General features: G+C 39.1%; 1 long non-coding RNA gene across 5 annotated transcripts in view; it reads right to left on the minus strand.

Annotated features, from left to right (window-relative positions):
- Positions 1-1,777: 1,777 nt before the first annotated feature.
- Positions 1,778-24,287, minus strand: part of LOC116490202 — a 155,865-nt gene continuing 133,355 nt past the window's right edge. For all 5 annotated transcript variants that reach the window (XR_004253343.1, XR_004253345.1, XR_004253347.1 and 2 more), the window contains one exon: positions 1,778-2,272. This is a non-coding gene — a long non-coding RNA (uncharacterized LOC116490202). The remainder of the gene's footprint in view (positions 2,273-24,287) is intronic.

Here is a 24,287-nt window from a genome sequence, read left to right on the forward strand (position 1 = left end):
AATTACCAAAAAAAAAAAAAAAAAAAAAAAAAGAAAGCGTGATCAGCCTCATTCTGCTCTCTTTCTGCTCCACTGAACTGTACCACTAATGTTTCTTACTCTTCCCAAGACCTGTGGCTCTACCAGCAGTGCTCAGACACAACAAATGTTTCTCCAACCACCCTGGCATGCTTGGCTCCCTCTTTCTGCACAGTTCTGTGTTTGTTCAAAACTTTGCACTTTTTCTCTCCTCTGTCACCCTGTCATATTTTCATAAGTATAAGATTATTTTTGCTCTGTTTTCCTTCAGTTTTCATATTGGATTTCATTTTAATTTATTCACTGACCTTTTCCCTCCTAATGGTTTTATTATTGACTGTGATACCACAAGAGACTACATACCTCTTTTATGAGAGGTCTCACTGAGGGTTTCCCAGGCTTGCTCTTATTATATTTTAAGTGAACTTCTGTACTTTTGAGACTGGTCCTAGCCACCTGTAAGAGGCTCATTCCTGGTTCCAGAGGCACATGACTTATCACTAAAATTACTGAGACTCTAGGGTGAGACTTTCTACAGCTCCAGTTGACTTCAACAGCAATCTCCTTTGTTCATCTGAGGGTACTATTCAAGCCACAACTCAGCAAACAAGTAATTGACTTTTTTTTTTTTTTTTTTTTCCAGAAGATATGTCAGAGTTAACGGGCAACTACTTAGGCAGCTTGAGGCAAAATTGAGGTCTCTCATTTTTAATGCTTCATACACTTACAGGTACAGAACTCTGAAGCAAAATGGTGACCATCTATTGTACATTCCTGCCAAAAACACAAGTCAGAGAATTTCACTTCACCAACCTCAGTTAAAGCATAAGTCAGATAAGTGTGAAGCGTTAATCAACCTCACATTTAAAATGTACTCTGTATTTACAGCCTAGATTTCTCATAAGCCCCTCTCTACCAGCTCTTTACATTTCTCTTTTCAACAATATAAATCTTTGTTTGCTTCTCTCACTATAAGCCCTTAGAGAGTGTGACAGATTCTGAAAGCTGTAAATTCTGTGAATTTTGTAGTATCCTGAGAGATGGCTCAAAATTCCTTTCATTCGCTTTTTGTTTAAACTATAAATAGAGCCTTCTTTCTGTAACCAGTCTCCAAAGGTCACCTTACGATGTTTTGCTATTTCCCGTATTAAGCAGCAATGCTTTTCAGCTGACATTCCAACTTCAAGTCATGCATATGAGCATGATGTGAGCTTGCTGCAGACTACAGTGAGAGGGCTGCAAACAAGACTGCTATATAATTGCTGAGAAGAACAACATCCATTGTCAAAAAGGGCACTTCATCAAACAAAATCTAGCTGCATGAATACAAGTGTCTCCAAATGTTTGGTTCATGCTAAAAATATAGCACATTTATTAAAAATATATATTTATAAACATTGGTATGAACAGACACAGATGTTAAGCAAATGAGAAAGGAAAAATAACCACGTACTGTATTTCTCCCAACATTTTATCAGTTTTAGGCAGATCTTGCTCAATAGAATTGTTTCTTTTTTTTTTTTTTTCATGATTGCACCATATGTTCATTCTAAACAAAAAGCTTGTCAGATTCAATGTAAGTAAAAGGAAAAACCAAGAGAAAAAATAATTTGAACTAATGGACATGTGATGTGTGCTATGTAGCTATCTTTGAGTTCAATCCTTGCAGGTATACAGTATACATTTTTAATTGATATTGTGTACAGTTTCTTTTCTTTTCTTTCTTTTTTTTTTTTTTTTTTTTTTTTTTTTTTTAATCGTGTTAAAACAACATAACCCCAGTGGATTTCTTCAAAGCTACAACTTACATAATTGCAGTCATTTTTTCCCCAAAACTGAAAACCAAAGCGAAAGGAAGAGGGCAGGACAGAAGAGTTTAGCTTGTTACTGTGTGAAGAAGTCTTGTTAAATTAATTGTGCTTCAGCCTTCACTGCCTGCAGGCAGTGCTTTTATGATGTGTTAATATAATACAGAGTCAATTCTGATTAAAGAACTTGTCAATAGTCAGCAATGTTTGTCGTCACTCTTAATGGCCATTTTATCTGTTCTATTTGCATGCCTGCTAGTTTACAACGTTGTGTAAATGTACACAAAAATGATCACAATGAGGTTCAGAATTGTCCCAATAATTCCAAGCATTGCCAAGATGGTTTCTTCTTTGCTTTCCTTTTCTTGACTGCCTTTATCTTCTTCATTTCCACTAGTGATTACCATCTTGGTGGTCAGTTTCTTTATCCTCCCCTTCAGGATAATCTAGAATTAGGAAGAAAAATATCAAAACAGATCATTAGGTTGATTTTCCAAGCTCATATTAACAGTGGAACCAACTGTAGAATTTATGCCCCTAAATACTTCATATTAATAATTTAATTTACATTAAGAATTCACTTTTAAAATGTTTAACATTTTTATTAGCTATTTAGTAATTGCTTAATTAAAATTATAGTTCAGCTAGCCTAAAGATTTCTTGTAACTCTCTGTAACACCCTCTGTTTATGTGCCAGCCACCATTTCTAGCACATATAAGTTGTCTGCACCGTTGTTATAAGCTGGTTAGAAATGTACCACTGAGGTGTGATTCCCTCCAATATTAGGGGGGACTTGGTCTGCATTTGGACTGCAGAAGACAATCTTGGAAACTTGCAGAGAGCCTAGATTTACATTTCAGTACCAGGGAGTGAGTCGGTGAGAGAAAAAAATAAATAAATCTGGGAAGCCCTCATTCCTTTTTAACAAGAAAAACAACAAAGACAAAGACATTTTGTTTCCTGACAAGAGGGAAGACAGCAGTGACTTCCCACTAAATAATTCAAAACAAAAGCAAAAACAGAATAACATCCATCTTGGCTTTTCTTTTCCTCATTCTTAATGTACAATGAAAAGTTCCTTGCAGTGCAGTGAGCTGAGGTATTGATCTGCCTGCAGGGAGGATTCAGCCATTTCCTAAGCAGCAGCTCCAGCATCTGAACTGCTTAAGACAGAAAATCCTACCAGTCTGGGACCAGCCCTGTCTCCAGGCATTGCTAGAGCTCCCTTGGTGTTCCAGCCAGTTGCTGAGACCTGGGTAAATATTTGATTGTTCAAATTAGAAAAGGATAAGTTCTATTTATCCATGCCTACCTTCATCTCATGCTATAAAATTGGACAAAACAGGCAAAACAGACTGCCCCAGAAAACTGGAAAAGACTGGCTGGTTTCCCACAGCAAACTGATCTGCCAGGAGCTGGGTTCAGGCTGTGCCCTGCTGTTGTCTCCCCAGCTGCCCACTGTGTCCTGTGACCTTCCTGCTGCTGGAAACCATGTCAGGAGTTAGCAAAAAATGCCCCCCAAACTGCTCCTGCTCACAGGAAGGGTTGGTTGGAGAAGAAAGGAAGGACAGGCACTTCCCAAATTTCTCCCTCATGAGGAATTTACTCCTAACTCATGGAGCAAACACACCAGACCCCAGCAGCTTGGATGCACAGTGAGGGGAGACCACCACCTGCTGAGGCACATGTCCCCCAGCAGGATTCCCAAGGGGCAGCCTAGACCTGCAGCTCCATTGAGGTCCTGGGCCACACAGCCATGGCACAGCAACTGGAGTACCAAAAGAAAGGACTGGAAGAGGGTAGGAAATCTTCCATCAGAGAGACTGGGAGGAAGAAGAAAGGGTCTAGATGAAACAAACTGTATTTGTTACATCTGCAAGATGTTCTTATATAAGACAGCAACTGCTAGCACCACCCTAGGAAGGGCTTTGTGGTGCAGCTCCAGCAGGTACAAGTGATGTACAGGTGATTAGCAGGGAGTAAGGCAGAAGCAGGGGTCTGTGGAGGTGCCAACAGCCTTTACTTTTATGCTTGCATTAGCATTTATGTGCTTGCCTTGGTGTCACCAAGGGATTCAGCAGAAAACAAGGAATAAGATGGCAACCTGAGGGTATTCATGGCAAACACAAGTCAACGGGAGCAGGGGGCAATGAGGAGAGGGATGCTGCATCAATCAGAGCATGGTAATCCAGGAGGTCCTCTGGTAACCTGTCCCAGGAGATCAACACTTCAGAGGCACTGGACACCTCCCAGAGCACACTGGCTCCTGGATCCCTTCCATCCCTCTGAAACTTTCAGGTCCCCAGTTTCCTCTAGACACTGTCACCAGCAACTCCTCCTGCAGGACCTCTTCCAGCAGCAGAAAGGCTTTGGAGTATTTGCCTTCTACATGACATCAGACCACAAGCCCACATCCCACGCTGTGACACGCAGCTCTTGCTTCACCCACAAAGCTGTGAGTCATTTGGATATTGTGTTCTCTTCCCCTTCAGTAACTGAGAGGTTGTCCCTCTGGCTTAATGTCTGTCCTTCACTGTTCATTTGAAAAATCAAGTGGAACCACAAATACAGTCAGATAAAATCCCAGGCCTGGAACACAAAGATTTGAGGGGAGGGTGCAAAGGTTGCTTCTGAAATCTCTGCAGGCTCATTCCCTCAGAGCTGAGCACTCTTGATTCAGCATTTCTGGATCCCACAGAAACAACCCCCCAATAATTTTGTGGGTCGAGCCCTTCTGGCTCTGAAAAAGGCCAGAGAAGAAGCATTGATTAAAGCATGGGTCTCTCTGCATAAATGGTTTGGGCAGAGTTTCCCACTCACATCAATGTCTAGAACCTCAGCTGGAGCAGATTTGCACACACACTGCACCCACCAACTCACTCATCTTGGGCACAGCATCTCTGCAGCACACATGCTCAGTGATCGTGTTTCTTGGATTAAAGTGAGCAGAGGCAGCTTAAGGACATCTTAACCCCTACTATTAACATCCCAAGTCTTTTCCAGATACATTCAAAGTTTGCATCACACAATTACAGTGTAAAACTCTTTCCTGCAGGACACCATAGATTGTAAAATTAACATAGATCTAAAAAGTAGCTGAATAATTCACAAAAGTAAAATAATATCAAAGGCTAATAAATATAAAGAAAAACCCTCTGGCTCAGTAAGTCCTTGAGTGATGATTTTATTATTTTTTTTTAGAAGCTGTGTAAGTATTGTGTGGAGGTATCACTACCTCCTCACCTCGATATTAAAATCTTTCCAGGCACCCACTGATGGCTTCTACGAGAGAGTGGTCCCCAGGGTGCACAGTTTCTGATCTGAGGTCATGCAATCACTTTTCTATTCTTTTCAGGTTGTGATTACCAACAAGGAGGTATTGAATAGTTTAAAATCTGAACACCACCAATGCAACTCAGATTATTACAATAAAGGGTCTTAACCAAGGGGAAAGGTCTTTGGTGTGATTCAGTGAAGTGTGTGTGGAAAAGCAGACGACTGGGGTGTGATGAATATGGAGGAGCAGGAAAGCAATGAGGTGGCAACAAACGCAGAGTGGGCTGATGCACAGCACGATCTACTGAAGGTTGTGTCTCCAACAGCCTCTGACAGATTGCTCCTGCCATGCCTACATGCTGCATTTGTCTCTCTCCACAATGCAGCCTGGAACTGCATGAACTGCATCTTTATTGGATGAAACTATACCCAAAGATGTGCTCCCCATATGCTACAAAAAACAGCGGGAATTTCAATCCATGGGAACACAAGCCCAGGCAAATGCTGGTCTGAAGTATAAGCCCCAAAACAGCTGTAATGTGGATGCTGGCACCATTAGTGGATGGGTTGCTCCAGTGGGACCACATTACTTGCTGTTTTATACCTCCCCTAAACTACAATAGAGACCACAACAGGCGTGAGTAACAGGTGCTTAGAATTCAAACAGGAAAAGACTGGGACCAAATACTATTATATGAGTACTTTGCCAAATATAGCACCACTGAAATCAAGGTGAGCTTTGTCTTTGAACTGTGAGGAGATCAGAATCAAAATTACTTCTCTACATTTATGGGCTGACCTTGGAGAAAAGGTACACTCCTGATACCAGACTCAAGCCTTTCACCTTCACAGATCTTGTGCTCAGGGGGGAATTTTGGCTGACTGGGTTTTGTGAGTATTTTTTGCTAATGGGAAAATAGTTGTTGGTGGTTTCAGTTTAATTACCCTAATTAAGATTTTTTTTTGTCCCAGCCTTTATTATTCTCTTCTGAAAATTGATTTAATTTATTTGACATTGTTTCATGTTTTAAGATTCTTTCGACACATTGCTCCTTTTATAGTTTTTCTGATGGGACTTCAGGCTTGTCAGAAACACCCTTTCTCCTTACCAGAACTGCTGAGAGAGATAGGAATGATAGTGAGCACTAGAATTACCAGTTCTTTAATAACTATCCTTCTAATGCAAGTACTATTTGATTGGGTAAGTGCTCTCCTGTCATATCAAAATTAATGTGCTTCCTATTTCATTTTGCAAGATTCGTCATTAACCTGATATCGGTCTTTTGAAAAGATGTATATTCTGAAATGATTTACCTGAAAAGTTATGTATTCCATGTATTCTTCTTTGCATGGGGGGAAGAAAAAGAACAGCTCAGTGGTTAGAACACATCTCTGATATTTATCTTCTTGAGCTACTGCTGACTTACGTATCTAGGGGAAATCCACTTTGTTTCCCCCTGCCTCAGTTTCTCATCTGTAGGATGCCTTGAAGAATTGCCCAGTCTACACCAGAAAATGAACCATAGCAATAGTGACACCATACAGGTACTTTCAAAAGAGTTTTCATGTTAACATGAAATAATTCAAATCTAACAGTCCTATAAAATACACCCTCTACATCTTCACAAATCTGCAGGACCTGTTACACACCCCTGTCATTGCAAGCAGCCCAGTGGACTAGACAAAACATTTCTAGCAAGAGGAAATAATCCTTCCTTGTCTCCTCACTCTCAGCATGAGCAGTAAGCCAGCTGAAGGTGATGGGGTACAGGCAGGGCTTTGGAAAAGGCAGCAGCAAGCTCATGTTTGTTGTCGTACTGCTGTATGTTTGTCACATCGAAGATACAAAACACGTCCCTCGTGAAGTACCTGCCCTGATATATTTGACAGCTTTTGAACATGCTGGCACCTTGACTTGCTCTTGAAAAAGTTTTGTAATCTGAAATCCTTTCAGTTCTCAGTCATTATTCAAAGGGTTCCCAGGAGGCTGGGAGTTGAGGGCACAGGCAGCAGAAGCAGAGCTCCCAACATGTAAGGAGGCTAGTCCAGGGGGCACTCAGTGTTCCTTACCAGCCCCATGCTGGTGTGCATGACCTCGTGCTTTGACAGGCAAGAAGGAAATCTGCAAAGCTACCAGGGTTCAGTGCTGAGCTGGCACAGAGCAGCCTCTCTCCTGCATTCGGCTCAGCCACTTCCATTTACAGCAGCTGAGGATCTGGTTCCTCATCTTCAATCTAGCTTAAATATCAGCAGGCACGAATTTTGTATTCTTAATACATAATCACAGACAATCACCAGCCAAATTGTTTTGATATTTAAACTTGTTTACAGTCCCCAGGCTATTAGTTGTGATGACACATTAACAGATAAGAGAGCTTTAATTTTCTGGGGATAGTTCCACCCTCCGGGGATAAGAAACACAGCAGAAACTTGTTTTGATTAGCAAACTGAATGGGGCACAGAAATCATACAAAGCAGAACGTGAGTTCAGCTGCTGCTGGAGCTGACACTTTCCCTTATCTCACACAGAAGTGCTTGAGTTACCTAGGAGGGAGGAGAGGCTCCTCAAGGGTTCAATCCCATGTGTACATCACAGCAAGTGGGGGTTTGTTCCTGGGGGTTTGTTCCTTTCCTCTTAACAAGGTTTTTTAACCTCATTTCCCTCCAAGGGCAGGCTTAGGAAAGCTGCGGGCTCAGCTCAGATCTTAGACAGCCCCTAGGCAGGATGCTGAGCAGGGCATCTGAACAGATACTGCATCGCTGCTAGTGGTCTGTGGGAGGAAGGCAAAGGTAGCAGACACGTTTAAGTGTGTTAGCAGCCCCAGGGTCCTTTTCTAAGGATTACATTGTCATTTTTTCACTTCTGTGATGACTTTGTACCCATGTACAATCCTTGTACCATTTTGACTGGATAAGTCCCCTCCTAATCCCCACTTACACATCGTGCTATTAGCTACCAGTCGAGACCTGCTCAGAGAAGTATCAGCAGGTGCAGGGACACCCGTCTGTGTTTATTTGTAGAGCTGGGTTTCAGATAACTGAAAGGCATCATGTGAATGCAAGATAAGGCCAAGAGAAGGAAAAGCAAGGCAGCAGCTTTGAGACCATAAAAAAGCTTCACTAAAAGTCCATTCAGCCAAAGCAGCTTGCACAGACAGCGTGCAGTATGTATAATGGCAGACGAATGGGATGAGCAGAAACTATTACAGAGTAACAGTCAGAATACCTGAGAAAAACAGAGACCTGCAAAAAGCAAAGGAAGGGGAGGGGAGGCATGGAAAAGTGCCCAGGGAGAGGTGTTCCTTATAGAGAAAAAAAAATCAGAAATGTGAGCCAAGTTCAAAAATATATCCCCAGTAGTGAGCAGAAAAAACCAGTGCCAGAATCTGAGACGTCTCAGCAGAGAGAGGACACAAGCACTTACGTAGCCTTCAAGCAAAAAAGCAAATCCACGTCAGACTGCTGCTATGCTGGCAGGTTTTAGTCAGTGGGAAACACACTCTATTTATAGCACCACAGCCAGGATATCTCCAAAGGTTTCAGCAATGTGAGACCTCCTCTGGAATAAAGGAGGGCACTCAGCAGCAATGAGGTTATTCAGAGAAGACAGAATTCAAATAGGCAATGCATTAACAGAGCTCATCGTGGTCAGTCTGGCAGCGAGTTTATTCCCCAGGTGGCTCAGGACACAGTAGAGATGAAGGACTTGCCTTTCCTCTCCTTCCTTCTCCTTGGTCTCTGGGACCATGGGCAATCCTGACATGCTGAGGATACCTAAGCTCTATCATAAAGATACTGGATATTTTGAATATTAGCATATCTATCTTACAAACAAAGCTATGATTTGTAGCAGAATAATGATTCATAAATACCGAGCTACTGCTGGAGACTCTCCTTTACTGCCTGTGAGCAGAGTGCTATCCACAGATGCACAAATAGCCTTCAGCTCCACCTGCAGCAAGGTCTCCCATAGTAGGATTCATAAAGCTTCAAGTGTCACAGTTTGTGAAAGAAACAAACCTGAACAAAGGCCGCCCTTTAACCCATCCTTCTCCCTCTTGATGTAAGATGCACTATGAAGAACAAAGTTTCTTTGAATCAAAACTAACATTTAAAATTATTTAAACAGTACTGGAAGCATCTGTGACTCAAACTCCACATTTTGTGAAGCCAGAGATGATGAATTTTCTGGGTTGGCCCAAACAGTGGTGAAATTTCAGTGTAATTCTCATTGATTTAGACTGGCCTATTTCATGTTCATAATCCATTTTCCTGATACACAGCACTGTGCTTGGTTGCTTGGTGATAATGCTCAGAAGCAGAAGTGTTTGACTCTCAGCTGGTACTGCAGCATACTCTTGCTATTTTCATCCTCTTAAATACTCGGTATTTCTTTTCAGACCTTTTGAGTCAGAAAAGTAGTCCTGCCTTCCCACCATTCCAGAGGTCAGTCCTTGGTACCCTCTATCAGCAAGAAGAGAGGGACAACGACAGGGTCTATGTTTCTTTTGTTTGCATGAATCCATCTGCAAAGAGTGCAAATGCACCAGCTCTAAAAGAGCAACTGACAATGCCTGTGCTCCATTTTCAGACAATTTACTGCTCTGCTGTTTGCAGACAGTTTAACTCCTGAGGATGATGGACTATGTTCATGGCTGGCATATGGATGCATGACTGCACTTAGGCTGCTGGTGCAGCTGACCTCAGCATGGAGCTGGAGAAAAAAGCCAGGAGATAAAAGCTCCAGGACAGCAACAGAGCTGAAATATAATAGTTACATATCATGGACACAATGGTGGGAAGAGATCCCATAGGTTTCACCTTCATTTACCATCTGCAGAGCCCTGTCCTGCAGAGCCCAAGGGGCTCCTTCCCCAGAAGCAGCAGCTGCAATGGGGAAGGAGAAGAGCAACCAAACACCAGCCCCAAGCTGGTCTTTTGTGTCTCACCACTTCTTCTTCCCTGTCATTGGGGAAGGGACAGACAGAGCTAGCCACAGTGCAGATTTCCCAGGACTGCCTTGTAAGATGTCCACTAGATGCTGGTCAAACCTGCTGTGGTGCTAATGGGAATAGAAGTAGCCAAATGGAGCCAGACCAAGGTCTGGCTAACCGGGTGTCCCCTTGCCATTAGCTGATGACAAATGTGCACAGTGTGAGCATGCAGTAATGCTCACCCCCATACCTAACAAGAGTCCAGAAATCTGCAGGTCAAGGACTTCCTCTGCCCAAGGGAACATCTTTGGGTTTAATGCCACTTCATGGATCTGTTTTCTCCAGATTTGTCTAATTTCTTTATGAACTCATGTCAACTTCTATTTTTCTATACAGTATCCTCTAGCAATGAGCTCAGAAGATAATTAAGGAATATCTGCAAAAGCACCCACTTGTTATTTAAACCTGCTACTTGATTCCTAATTATGTAATTTGAGACACAGTGCATAATTGTTTTTTATTCTGCAGGCCACCTAGAATACAGTAAATCTCTTACAATATCCCTGTAGTCATCTTTTTTCAAGGCTAAAAAATCCTTGTCTGTGTATTTGTTTCTTACACAAAATCCATTCCATGCTCTTGATTATCTTTCTTGCCCTTTTCTGTGCCTTCTGTAGTTATGCTAGGGGGTTTTGGACCAACAGAGGACAAGGGAAGGGAAGGGAAGGGAAGGGAAGGGAAGGGAAGGGAAGGGAAGGGAAGGGAAGGGAAGGGAAGGGAAGGGAAGGGAAGGGAAGGGAAGGGAAGGGAAGGGAAGGGAAGGGAAGGGAAGGGAAGGGAAGGGAAGGGAAGGGAATAAAGATTTGAAGTTAAAAGTCAGAGCTCTCTCTTAGTTGTTTGCCTATCTTTTCTGAGCTTAAAAAAGAAGAATATCATAATGATCAGGTGACCATCCCTGGAAGCTAACACATTCCGATATCTACCCTGCATATATCTTATGGATATCAATTCATAGATCAATACAGAGGAATCTTTGAGTCCTAACTTATATAGTGTTGTTTTGCAGAGTCCATTCATATTATTGTCCATTCTGAGAAAGAAAAAAAAAAAAGAAAAAGAAAAAAAAGAAAAAAAAAGAAAAAGAAAAAAGAAAAAAGAAAAAAAAAAACTGCTAGAAGCCCTCAAATTTAAATCTTTGTCCAGACAAACGTAGCATTAGCTGAAGCAGCTAGATGAAGGAATGAAATGTTAAAGTATCTCCTATCGTTTCAGATCTCAACACTTCATTTTCTATTTCAAGGGCATATCCAGGGCTCTCTTTTAGGAGCAAAAATAAGCTGTAGCCCTGTAAAAGGTAAAATACAATACTCAAACATCAGTAAAGGACAGGTCTCCACTGTCTGCCAAAAGGCACATAACCTCTGTCATAAGCAATTTGAAGAGCTGCCCTCACACCACAGCTTGTTGGAATGAAAACTGAGCTGCTTCAGAAGACATTTAAGAAATATTACAAGGAGGAAAAGTTACACAAATTTGTCTTTCTTTGGCTATTTAATATCTCTAAATTCAGCCAAGACCAGATGATCATTTGTCCCGTAGTGGATTGAACTGCCCTTAAAATTAGTTCCTCAAAACAGAGCTCAGAAATGACCTCTCCTTAAAAAACAAGAATGTACTGGAACATCATCCAAAACCTTGAGGAGTATAACACTTGAGATTCTTTGGAAAGGAGCTGCTAGTTTGTGTGTACAAGAACTATCTAGAAAGTCTAATATCTCATTTTTACTTCCAGTTATGTTTATTCTAAAAATTAGTTACAGCTAGATTAAGGGAAAAAAATTCTAGCTAACACTTTCTGATTTAGGAAAGTTACATTCATTTATATATATTTTATATATATATAATATATAAAATATATATAATACATTATACATATATATATTACATATATAAAACTTTTAAAATTGTAACCATCTGGTGTGAATCTATTTTTGTTACAGAGGAAATATTGGGGGGAAAAATTCATCTAGTTTTGCTGTTTACAGGGATGATGCTTGGAAACTTATTGTTTTAGCCATATATAAACCTAATGACTGTTTCTGTAAAATACTCAAGTATCTTCACTTTTGAAGCAAAAACTGCATTGGTAATTTTGTTATAGCTGAGATGGCCTGGTATAAATACTGGAGAAGGTCTAGTGCATCTGAAAACATGTTTGTTTTTAATTGATAGATTTTACAAAAGAAATTACCTCTATTTTATCTTTTTTGTGTGTTTAATTACTCTCTTTGCTTAAATGATCCATGCAGCAATTTAATAGGTTGAAATGACACATTGATGGTTTTCAACATGACAATTTGAATAGCACAATATTTTCAGTTTGCTTTTCAAAAATAAATAAATTCTCTGCGTAATTAATTTGCAGAAACCATTCAAAAATGCCACACTTAAAGGTGATCCAGCATGAATTCAGCCTCTTTCTGTTTATGTGTTATCAGGTAGGTTATAGCTAAACACTATTTTGTTCACCAAATTCCAGCTTCACTGAGTACACAGTGCATTTTCCATAGGAGAGGAAAGAAAAAAGCTTTTGTTTGTAGGATTCTTTTTTTTTTTTTTTTTTTTTTTTTTTTTTTTTTTTTTTTTTTTATGCAGAATATAAAAGTGGCAGGAGAGTGCAAAAAGGATCAACAGTCTTTTGTCTACAGAAGTGAGATGCTGCCCTGAGGAAGGGGACAGCTCATTGACACCACACTTTTCAGTGCTGCAGCCCTGTTCTGTATACTAATAAGGCCTGGGGGCTTAAATATGTGGAGTGGTGAGCACTGGCGATTGCAGTAGAAACAAGGAAACTGCCGTATGTACTGCTAGTTACTCAAAAAAAAAAAAACAAACAAAACAAAACAAACAAACAAACAAATAAATTAAACAACCACAATTGTGGATGCTTGTAAACTTGCTCTTTTTTGCCTCAGGTTACCACCAGAACAAGGGAGTAATGACACCCAGTACTGTTAGTAAGGCACTGTAAAGGTAAATAAGTCAACATCTGCACACAGCAAGGACCTGAACTGTGGAACACCATGGAATACGCCAGTGAGAAATAATTTTGCCTTCACAGCAAAGTTTGAGCTATGCATCGAACAGTGAAAAGAAAAGCAAGTACTGAATTCACAAACTGTGTCATCTATTCTGCGCACCAAGCGAGTCTCTGATCCTGTGCAAAAATAGTCTGTGACCGATGCACCTGTGCAAGGTGGCTAATTTATGGAGTAGAGATGGTATAACTTGCAGCATTTCTTAGATTCAATTGCTGAGCTGTGCAACCTTGATAATGTTCTCTTCATATGCTGTTTTGTGTGTAATTATTACCTATATCAGCCCAAATTTTAAAATAGAGCACTTCCCTATTGAATGCCTTTTTTAGGACACATTCGCAGCTGACACTTAAAGGTGCCAATAGCCTGCCTCTCAGGCACCTGGCACTGGCTACTGTGCAGCTACTGGCTACTGACACCATGGCAGCAGCACTATCCAAACTCTAAAAATTTCAAAGCTTTTTTCTAATTCTTGGGTTGGACATTCCAAAAGTGAGGTGGCTGAAAATGCTTTGACTTTTTAAAAATGTTAGACTTAATTTTGATAAAAAAGCTGATAATTAGAGGAAGTAGCTAGTTTCTAAAACAAAGTTAGCAAAGTAGGATAATACTGCAGGCAACCAACTCCCACACCTTTTATCATCATCATTAGTCATTTATATTGCAGCAGCATGCGGCAACCCCTGCTGATGTCTGGGCTAGAAACCAGATACAGACAGCAAGAATTATACCTAGCCCAAGAAGCTTACAAAATTAAAACAGAACAATGTATTTGAAAGTGGGGGGAAAAATACTGAAAGGTTGAAGTGAGTAGCCGAAGGTGGCTATATGATGGCCTGGCTATAGATTTGCTTAAGTCTTCTGTACAGTATGTATAACCACCCATGCTATTTCTCTGAAGTGGATACTGTATTATATAAGGAACATGTTTGGATAGCTAATATAATGCAACGTACACATCATGTTGCCTCAAGGTCATGGCAAGTTGTATTTATTTATAAGATGCATCTTGACATACCCTAATGTAGTGCCAGTAATTTAAAACAATGTCTATATAAATGTGAATAAAACCAAAAACATAACCACATACAGAAAACTGAAAATATTTCATTGTTTTCTTGCATTAAGAGTATTCAGTAGCATATTGGTAACTCTTCTTAAGGATTTAGGAAGATAAATGTATATTCTTCTATATTTTTCTTTGATGAGCACCAAGCCAAATTCTGTCCATGAAATTGAATAAAATTATTTTTAAAAGGAAAAATAATCCAGATTTATACTTCTAGAATTGAGAGCCAAATTTAGCCATGATTTTTTTTTTAAACATATAATAGATTCTTTAAAAATATTGCTCGCAATAAAGAGTCTGGTAACAATAATTGAAATATTCATAATAACTGAATTATACAAAATTGGTCATTGGAAATGATCGTGTGTAAGTCCTAGAGTCTTTATAATACATAGTGAGAGCACTATCTCATCAAACTGGTGTAATAAGTAGATAAATAGCAACATGTCTATAAACAGTACGTTGGTAATGATTCTTTCAACTTAGTTTTCAAAACAAAGAGTTATTCTTTTCATGAATTGTTGCCCAAAATATTCTACTTGTTCACACAGACCTGTTTTCTAGACCTGTTTTCTATTCTAACATCTGTTATGCCATCCCTATAGGACTGATGCTTTCTCAGTTAAGATACTTTACTCACATTTGTAAAGTATCTGTTTGGCTCTTCTCATATTTTTAAAGCCAAATGTTTCTCTAGGGAGATGTTTACCCATTTCTTCCTATTTCATGCTGTAAAGAAGTGCCAGGGTATGCTGGGGTAACTGGAGCAATGGGCATACCAGTAAAAAAAGAAGCTTGTGGCCAGCTAAAACCCAAGGAAGATGGCAGCCCTACATTAGGACAACATTCTTCAGGCTCTGTTGAGAGGAAAGAGATTCAATCAAAACAAAACTGGGAAATGAGCACTAATCATAGAAGTGTTATTCAGATATTGCTGTTTCATGCCATTTAAGTAAATTCTAGGGATAGAAAAAGACAAGACTTCATGAATCACATATCTTGACTAAAAACAAAACAAAACAAACAAACAAACAAAAATACCACCACCAAAAAAAAAAAAAACAAAACCAAACCAGACCAAAACAAAACAAAAACAAACAAACAAAACAAAACAAAAAAACATTGGGTCAAATATCTCCAAAGGCCATTTGAGAACTAATTAAAATAAATAAACAAATAAATAAATAAATAAATATTAGGTCAACCTGAAAATTGTGATTTAAATCACTTGTTGTCCAAGAAATTCTCTTGGATTCACTGTAGGAAACATATATTTCCTACATGTATTCCATGTAGGAACGTAGTGGAACCCTGCTGGAAGTACACAACTCAGTGCTGGTTCAATTGTGAACTAAGAAATTATAACATCTACAACTCATGAACAGTGGCAAACATAATTAATTGATCTGATCACCTAGATATTATGATATCAGAACCTATCTATAATTTAAATTGAACTTACAGCTTTACTGATTAATATTAGATGGAAAAGAAATAAGACCACATGATTGAGAAATCGAAAGTTCAATGTACCTTAAAACTCAAGGTCATTCTACCACACATCCAGAAAAACAAAATGAAACACAGCAAAGCAAACAAAAAGAGACAGAGTAATATACAACACAATATTTAAATTCCTGAAGCTGCCCACTGAAGCTCCAGGGAGCTAAAATATTTTTCTCAGTTTCCAGATCAGTAAGTACCCTATCCTTTGGACCACATTGTCTCTCTGGACCATCTGGTTTAAACTGATGCAGCTCAGTTTCAGTTTATACCAGTTGAAGTCTTGCAGCATAAGCTTTTTAACAAGTCACTTACAGCACCAACAATTTAATTCAGCTTAACAGAAACACAGAAATAGAAACAGTAAAATGTCTTTTGACCTTTGCTGTTGGCTACAATCAAAACCATACAATAAAAAGAGCAGAGAGGAAATTTAGAACATATGCTCAAGATGATGAAAAAAATGTTCAGGCATGTAGCATAGTACGTTGAAGAAACCACTCAAGAACAATTCATTCTGCTGAAAATATTATTCCCATAAGGCTGCCAGGGTCACTGTCATCTTAGATTACGCACTGTACAAGCGCCAGCCATGGAAGAAGATCCACCCATAAACCCTACACTCTTGGGCAGGAGGTCACTAGGCACTTGTACTTAATCTGTGGCTCTAGAGATGCCAAGAGCATAGATAAATAAATAAATAAATAAAATAATAATAATAATAAAATGCAGATTTCCTTTGTTAGCTATTATTCATATTGTTTTGCTAAAGGAGATGAGTAAATCATTAAGAATGACATTGTCCTGTCAATGCAGTGTTAATCAATGTCATTGATGAATGAAAATAAATTAACAAAACTCAGAAAAACATCCTTAAACTAAATTCCTCCCCATTTGCTCCAGATACAGAAGAAACCTTCCAAAGATTTTCATTTGATGAAATCATTTTTCTCCAAAGACTTCCCAGCTGGCTAACAGCATTCATACAAGCCTGTCTAACTTAAGAACTCAGTTCTAATCTCTATTTTGCATATTCTGTCACACCTTAGCTTCTCCCAAATGTCATTGACACAGCTAGCATAGCTGAACTTTGTTTTTCTCACAGGGTTGTACTTTATGTCACCTGCTAAAACCACTCTTTTATGTTGAATCTGGAATCCATGTTGCCTATGCCATGGGTCTGACAGGGGACATCCTTTTGTCAACCAGAGACTTTTTCTGTAGAGCTTTGTGTAGTCACTGCCTTATTCATAGACAGTTTATTGTTACACCTGACTCTGGGTCTTAGGAACCCTTTCAAGTTACAGTTGGATATTTGAAACATACTTTCAACTCCTTAGATCTCCAGATGCTATATGCACTCCAATAATTCATACAGAAACTCTGCAAAGTGACTGGTTACTGAAATGCAGCCAGCTCTAGAGTGAGTTACAAACCATATAGACATGCCAAATGGTCCAGGCAAGAGGAAAGGATGATTTTTTTTTTTTTTTTTTTTGAAGAGGAAGTGTATGGCAAATTTATATAACAAAATATCTTATCCCATGAATCAAAAGACGTAACTGTTCTTTGCCAAAAACTGGAGAGCCTAAAAGCTCATAACTCTACATTAGTACAGCAATTATATTAGCTTTCCTGTATTTTAAAAACCCAAGACAAAAGTTTAATGTTTCTGACTTTGCTTTTTAAATAGAAACTGAGATTTACACTAGACAAACTCCAATTTAAAATCTCAGTGGGGTTGACAGCTGTGTCAAAGAAGAAAGCTTTTTCATGGTGCAAACTTGTGGCTTGATTTTAATAATGGACATTTTCTTTCCATAGATTCAATATTTATATTCATTTTGTTATTTGAAAATCTGTCTAGGGGATGCAAATCTGCGTGCATCCTAATTACTCTTGCCTACATTTTTTGACTATAATCAGAGCAGAACCTATGCTAGCATCCAGATTTTAAACCTGCACATTCCATTTTGTATAGGTTGGTAAGAGAGACTCCAGTTATAAGAATAATCTATTTTATGGATAAGAGATTACTTTTGTCAAATTTTCAGGAAGCCTGCTGTAGCCAGGAGCATTTTTTGTTTTATTTCTGAAAACAAATATTCCAAGGACTCCTGAGCCTGCCTTCCCAAGCTCATTACTCTTTTTCTACCAGTTACTTCCAATTCCTTCATCCTTTTTCCAGTCCTTTCTTCACTGGAACTTGCTTAGAGAGTGCAGCAAAGGGGGTGGTTGTGGGTAGCTTCAGAGCAAAGCAACATTGCTGCAGCTCACTGTGCTTGGGGAGGAAAGGAAGATGGATGTGGGCTGGTGGAGTTCTTCCAAAGAGAAGCTGAGGGTTGTACAACTCACAGCTATATTCAAGCCCTCCCTAATAATCTAAGAATCAAATTCTTTATGAAAACCCACTGACAGTGTTTTACTCTGCTTCTTCATGGACTACAAATGCCAAAAACAACCCTGCAGTAATGCTTCTGGAGGCTGGCCTTGGGAAACCTTTCAGAAAAGTCTGCCAGTAAGGCCGGGCAACTTCCCTTCTCTGACGAAGTCACCCACTCTGGTCACAAACGCTCTCTCCACATTCCCCCTGGGGCTAAAGTATACATTACTGAGGCGAAAATGTGCACGACTTACAAATGCACAACACTTCACCAAATGCAGGTATTTGCAAATAAATAAGAACAGAATAGCTTTCTCAAAGATATCTGCATGTAACTCATGATCCACCAGCGCGATGACTGTTACCCTCAACGCTCTTCACATCCAGTTAAGGACAAATAATTCCACACCATGCTTGTGATAACATTTTTATATCTGCAAACATACTCTCACAGGCAGGATGGCTGGATGGCCAAAGCACCAGGTGGAGATTGGAGCGTAGGGCCTCTGAGGTCCCAGTAGGACCCGCCATGAGCGTGGTCATCATGAAAGATTCTGGCTCAGAGAAATGAAATCTCCCACCTCCTCACTCATTAGCACTCTCTCCCCAGGTATATGTTGCAGGAGGACACTGTGCAGAGCTACCAAACATTTTATTAAAGCACCAGATTTCCACCCTAGCAAAGCACTGTATGGGCTACCTCTCCATCATTGTTGCCAGGTGGTAATTGCTAACTAGGAAAACAGGGATTTGCAAAAATGACTGCTCTTCATAGATGGCACATTGCCTGCTCTCAAGAGCCACAATCCCTCTCCTAGCACAAATCTCTATTGCCTTTCTTCTGTTTTTCTCATTCCTGATTTCTTGTAAATGTTAATTTTTGTTTTCCTATGTTATTTTGCTGTCAAAACTATAATGCTAGAATATTACTAGACATCTCATCTAAGGAAGATTTACGGCTATTTGGTCTTCATTGTTTTGTAATAATTTTACCCTTTTTTATTTTTTTTTAACAATGCAGTAAACAAGGTATTTGAAACCTTCCAAACCTGGCTTATAAATTATTCCTGCTCAAACTTGCAGTCATTTATAACTGACACGGGCTATATCTCTGCTGCAGTCATGGGACTGCTGTGCACTTAGCCATGCCCAAGCTGGCTCCACCACAGCCAGGTGGCTCAGAAATCTCCCAGAAAGTACAACCAGCTAAGTACAACCAACCAACTAAGTACTATCCCTGTAGAACAGAAACCTCTGCCACCATCCTGCCACACCCATTAGATGCACCCGAAGCCCGTGTCCTACCATCTTTCCTCTGCCTGTTATTTAAGCCAAATCAATGGAGGCTGGGTATATTTATACAGGCTGTTGTTATTCTGAAACTGTATATACATATATATATATATATATATATATATATATATATATATATATATAATTAAATTAAAAATCAGGTAAAGAAAGAAGGTACAAAACTAAAGTTTGTTCTACCATGACAACCGTATACTGACGGCAATGGTGGAGCCAGCCAGTAGTGTGATCTAGCTGTGAAAGAAACCAGTGGCATGATTCTCACAGACTCCACCAGGAATTGGATCAGGCTTTAAAAACAAAAGCTGCCCAGACATGCAATCATGGCAGAAACAAAAAATACTTTTTCATAACTTAATCACCCAATCTGCTAGCATATGCTTCAAGCCCATATCCCTGCTAGTCCCACAAAAAGACCCACATAGTGAATTATTAGCTCTGAATTAGTAGCCTCAAAGAAGAGGATCACATGACAACAAAGATTCACAGAAAGTCCCTTCCCTTTAAATGTCTTGCTTTCATTTAGTAATAGCTTGTGCTGAGAACAGTCCCTACCCTGTGTGCCACAGCATTTTTTTCCAGCTTAGGAAAATACAGATAAACCCATAGAGACATAAGAAAATTTCAGTGAAAAATTACCCTAACTGCAAAAAGCATTAAAGATAATGAAAATATTATTCATTCATACTAAAAATCAACATAAAAAATCCATATGTAATGTTGATAACAGGACCAAGTACATGGTAATGCAGTCAGTGAAACTAGCTACTCATCCTTGTCAATGTTTTGCAGAAGCAACTTCTGCTGTTGCCTCCTTGCCTGCAGCCAAGCAGGGAACTGAGCTCCAGCTCCCCTCTTTGCTTTCCATGTGTCCTTCAGGACCTGCACTGCACTCATGCTACAGGAAAATCATGAGGTTTCTTTTGAGTTAACAGTCCTGCACAAACATAAATCGACATATTTATTGTATCCAAGGTTATGTGGAAAGCAGCCTTGTATATTTTTGCTGTATCACCCATCAGTGAGCTAAAGAAGGAGGGCCAAATCCTGAGAGAGTTAAGCCAGTCAAGATACATCAGTGAACATCAGCTGAAAGCATAGACATTGTTTGCCATATATCTTAAACTGTCAGGAGAAGCAGTCAGTGAGCAATGCAATACCTGACCTCTCAGCATGATACAGAGCATTTACATAGCTTTTTACAAACATTAACAGATTAATCCTCACATTGGGACACACAAGCAAGGTTCAGTCACCCTGCTGAACAGATTTGGAAGTTGAATCACTCTGTAACCTGGTTTCTAGAAGAACTCAGCATCTGTACATCTTATATAAATGGAAGAAGGGATGAGACTTCATACCTCCACAGCTGAGAAATGGAGGTGTGAAGCAGATAGCAGCTTCAGCCCAGCCACATGTCTGTGGGGAACTGGGACTACCTGAAGTACAGAGTTTCTGGCTCCTCTTCAATTCAGCCCAACTGTGACAGTACCAAGTAGGATGGTAGCGCTTACCCCAGCACAGAGGATATGTGTTCATGCTCTGTATTTCATACCCAAAGTATAAGGCAAATCAAAGCAGCTGAAGTGGAAAACTCCTACCTGGTCGCAATTTCCTTAAAAAAGCAGATATCCAAAGCATCTCATCTCATTGCATTTCAATGGATTATATTTCTAAAAACAGTAGCAGTTATCCTGTGCTAGCACACAGATGAAAGTTGAGTTTCGTGCGCAGGGACTTGGCTTAGCAGTGAGGAGTAGAGAGGATCTATAACAGATAGAAGCTAGGAGACCATGCTGTCAGAGCTCACAGACCAAGACAGAAAGTAAGACATGGCAGTGGTTGATGAGGAGTAGTGTCTGTTTTGTTTAACCACCTGAGAGACACCATTTATGCACACATTTATACAGCTGAGGGACTTGCTCTTGGTGGTGCCACTGAAAGGCTGAGGAAGAATCAGACATAATCCATGAAACTTGTTAAAAATATTTGGAATTACTGCTAAAGAATGGATGTTAGGAAGGTCTCCCTTGTTTTATAACAGAAATTGCTTATTGATTCTGTCTATTTGCATCATGTACTAATCCCTTGCTTAACCTGCAGGGATGAAGAAAGACTTTCTCTCTTCATGCTTAACTTGACTTCTGCAGGGATATGGTGCATCTCCAGGAGAGGCTCCAGAGAAGGGCTGTGGGTAGGAACAGGATGTGAGGTATGGAGCACTAGTGTTTCTGATGGTAAAATCTCCCTGATGTCCAGTTAGTGAGCCTTCTGCATGTGCTCATAAATACACTGAAAGCCATGTGAGAGATCAGAAAGGTATATGGTTGTAGGATTTTGTTTGTAATATCAATCCCCTTTCTTCTTTCTTTTATTTTTAGGAATATAAGGCTTTAGTGATGCTTTTCATCTATCACTTGTGAAACACTGAAGATATGTTTTCACTAGTTTTCCTTACTAGCTTTCTAAAATTCAATGAGGAAGACAGGAATTATTCTGCGGTAAGCATGAATGGATGGAGCAGATGCTTTGTGAGCACTCCTGCATTGAACATCCATTGCATGGTTTTGGTGTTGGGGTGGGGACAACTAGAGCCAAAGATACCAATGATGCCTTACAATTCATTAAGAAAATGCAGGAGCAGATGCAGGAATTGAGAGATCACAATCAGGAGCAGAAGACCAGCCCTCCTCAACAGGCTCATATATGCTAGTGCTATTAAAAAAATATTACCAAGTACATTGCATTTCACTCTTAGGATGCTCCCAGTGACATGATACATTGAAACACCTTGTGAGTTACAGAAAGTCACGTCAACAACACAGTTCCCTTTATAATATGCAATATCTCAGAATGGCTCCAGAGGAGCAGGTACAACGTGGATTGCCATACATTTTTGTAGCAGCGTTTTTTGAACACATCCAGCTGTGCCAAGCTCCAAAGCACTTTGATGCAATGTAAAGCATTTGCTGTGGAACAAAAACACAGGAACCTAACACAAATAGAAATGACATCAGTGAAAAGGAAGTCTTTTCCTAAGGAAAGCTTGGATTTCCAGCATTGTTTAATGCCGGTAGAGAACAAGTATTATATTTGGCAGCAGAGAAACAGTACTATCCTAAGGGTCATTGTGGTTATCCATTAAAAAGCACTTTCAAGAATACTTTAAAAGCTCTTCCAAAATCTTGTCTTCTTCTGTTAAGTATTTTATTGCTTCTATAGTCGGTGAAAAGTTACATTTGCTATGAATACCTGAACAAAATCCTTTCAAGCAGTTTTTGTTTTAGGCACAAAGTAAAAAAGAAATCCCAACAATGCACAGGCTACATATCTCAATAAATATTCTTGCCATCTGCTTTCTGAGTCCAACAGGTTAAATGGCTTTGTTTTCAAGCATCAAATTTGCATTCCTTAAGGGAAGTTTCTGATACTCTTAGCTTGGTTCAGTAGCACCTCACTTTACACTATTGCTAAGTTTCAGCGTGTGTCAAAGTGAAGTCCTAAATTTTCTTATCAAATTTGTCACACTTTCACCTGAAGGAGAAAATGATGCTTTTCAATATCTAGAGTCATATTATCAGATGGTCATATATTATAAAGAGATTAATCCCTATTTTTCAGAAGTCAGATATTAAAGATATGTAACACATTAATTTCCACATTAAACAGGTAACAAACAGTTAAGATATGATCTATAATCACAAAGACCATGCTGCTTTCTAGTCACACCACTGTTTTCTATCTACCTTGGTTTAAAACTAATGCAACAATAGGCATTCTCCCATTCTTTTTCTCATAAAGAGTTGCACCAGACATTGTTTATCTATTTTGCTTTTGTTTCATCAAAGCCTACTCATCAAAGCTCATCAAGTATTTTTCCCTATGTCTGTTGTTTCTGAGGCCATTACCCTGAATAAAATTCTTTATTCGTGTTCATGGACTTCTGTGGTTATTTTTCAGTTTTCCTTAGCCAACTAAAATAGACCTTACCTTTTGAGGTTCAATGATTACCTTATTATAATAATTAGATTTACTTTCTTGATCTATTAATATTGTAGGAAATATACAAATGTTATAAATCCCATGCTCATATCCTTATAGGTATTTGGATCCCTTAGTCGCTGTCATTTAAGAAAGAAAGAAAGAAAGAAAGAAAGAAAGTATTGATAATTTATGATAAGTTCTTAAGTATCTATGTGTCTGAACTTAAAATACTCAAATATTCAAAAAAAAAAAAAAAAAAAGGTGAAAGATTAGCTTGGAAAGAGAAGTCAGACCATCATTAATAAGAATTTCTGTTAGGTATCATATTCGCTGTGTCATCTTTCTGTAAACAATGTTGTTTTTATAATGATCTCTGTGAATTCTAGAAAACAAATCATCAGCCTTTTTATATTTTAACTGTATTTTTTTTTTCCTGTTTAAATCTGTTTCTGCCCTCAAAGCTATTACAGAGCCCTCGCAGCTATCCTTAAATTCTGACAGGATAAACAGATACAGTACGTGTCTGAATCTGCATGGGATGTTTAGTATATTTCTATTTTGAATTTTCTCTTCAACTTAGGATATATTTCCCCTGTGTAGCAAATCAATTGCATAATTAATGGTTACATTCAAACGGAACAGCTCAGGAGAGAAAAAAGAATTTTTAGGACAACTGTGTCACACTGGAAAGGAAGTACGCATCAGTAATTTCACATTTGACACTTGAACTAGTATTAACTTAAAAGTCCAAATGCAAGTCATTAAGCAAAAATGAAGAAAATGAAGAACAACCTTGCAGGGACAGCGATGAACTAAGAATGAGGACATTTGGGTTCAATTCAGAACTCTTCCTTGCCAGTCCAGTATAGCTTTGGGCATTTTTTTATTTATTTCTTTTTTGT

Source organism: Aythya fuligula, chromosome 5 (genome assembly GCF_009819795.1).
Source record: "Aythya fuligula isolate bAytFul2 chromosome 5, bAytFul2.pri, whole genome shotgun sequence".
NCBI classification, from domain to species: Eukaryota; Metazoa; Chordata; class Aves; order Anseriformes; family Anatidae; genus Aythya; species Aythya fuligula.